Here is a 1,891-nt window from a genome sequence, read left to right on the forward strand (position 1 = left end):
ACCTCAAAACATACATCTATACCTTCATCTCTGCCTCCAAATCTCTCTGTAGCTTCACCCACCTTCCTTCCTTTCTTCTCTCAAGGAGTTACAGTCCTTCCTCACTTTGGACCGAAATTATTGACATGATGACATGATACTTCCTTTAATTTGCATACAAATTATAAGGACAGATAATGTTGAAAGGTTTTATCGAAAAATCACCAATCCCCTGATTTTGCCCCTTTCAACTCTTTCAGCTGTTTTATTTTCTTGGTATTTCACCTCCATGTTTAAAAATAATGTGTATGCACCACTTTCTCTCTCTTTTTAAAATTAATTATTTTTTTTAGGTGGGGGAAGGGCAGAGGGAGTGGGAGAGAGAATCTTAAGCAGGCTTCATGCCCAGCATGTGAACCCAACACAGGACTCAGTCTCATAACCCCAACATTAAGATCCAAGTCGAATGCTTAACTGACTGAGCCAGCCAGGTGCCCTTTTTCTCCTGTCTTCCCAGTGAGAATCTGGTAAGGCCCATGGAGGTAAACTTCACAGAAGTGTGGGGGGCCCCTCAGAGTTTTTTTTTTTTTTTTTTTTAAGATTTTATTTATTTAGTTGACAGAGACAGCCAGTGAGAGACAGAACACAAGCAGGGGGAGTGGGAGAGGAAGAAGCAGGCTCATAGCGGAGGAGCCTGATGTGGGGCTCGATCCCACAACGCTGGGATCACGCCCTGAGACGAAGGCAGACGCTTAACGACTGCGCCACCCAGGCGCCAAGCCCCTCAGAGTTTTTAACTCTCCAGGTTGTTCACACTGAATCTCCAGCTACCTGTCAATTACAGCTTAAAGTTTTCCTACTGTATAGGCTCCAGCTGTGGCTGTCTGCTTCTGATAAGCCGTGATTCTATCACCCCATCTGTCTTTCCAGTTTGGGGGGCAACAGATTGCCCTGTGACCTCATGTCTTTGATGCGTCTAAGGAGAGTGGTTGATTTTCAGTTTGTTCAAGTTTTTTTCTTGATGTGAGGATGGGAGTGATGACTTCTGAGCTGTTTACATGTCAGACCGGAAACCGGAAATCCATTACTTTGAATTTCTGGCTAAGTTTTCTTACTCACTCCTAAAACCCTGTAAACATCTCTCTCAACGAAGTTTATCAGCTATCTATCTATTGCTTTTGTGTGTGTTTATTTCCTGGAGACATCCTCTTGAAGCCCTCTGTTCTGCTTCCACCTAGAATGCTTATGCTCTAATTGGCTGATTCTGAGGCTTCCTTTTGCGATAATCCTATAAATTCCCTTCACGTTTCATCTGCCTTCTACCCTCTGTTTCATGCAACTCATATTTTCTCCTTTTTTGACTTACTTCCTTGTATTAATGGAGTATTTTTATACCTTCAGAAAAAAAAGATGCATTTGAAAGCACCTTTTAAAAGATCCTTGATATCTGAAAATGCCTACTTTACTCTCCCACTTAATTACTGGTTTGGTGGGGCACAGGATTCTAGGTTAAAAATAATTTTCCTTTAGAAAATTTAAAACATGGTATCATTGTTCTCTGATTTTCCATGTTAGTCTTGAGAAGTCCAGTGCCACTTTGGTCCTTGGTTTTTCTTTTTTTGTTTTGTTTTTGTTTAAATGCTGAAGCTTTAGGAATTTAACTCTACCCCTGGTATTCTGAAATTCCACAATGACGTGCCTTACTTTGGGTCTTTATTATGATTGGGCAGCTTAGACCCATTTCCCCGGAACCACATGACCTTCAGTTCTGAATTTCCTATTTGTTCTCTGTTTTGAACTCCTTTAAGTTGGACGCTTTAATCTAGTTCTTTCTGAATCTTTATTTCCTATTTTCAAATGCTTTGTTTTTTTGTATAGTTTTTAAGGTATTTTCTTATTTCCCAATATTTTT

This window comes from Ursus maritimus, unplaced genomic scaffold (genome assembly GCF_017311325.1).
Source record: "Ursus maritimus isolate PB19 unplaced genomic scaffold, ASM1731132v1 scaffold_10, whole genome shotgun sequence".
Classification (NCBI taxonomy): Eukaryota; Metazoa; Chordata; class Mammalia; order Carnivora; family Ursidae; genus Ursus; species Ursus maritimus.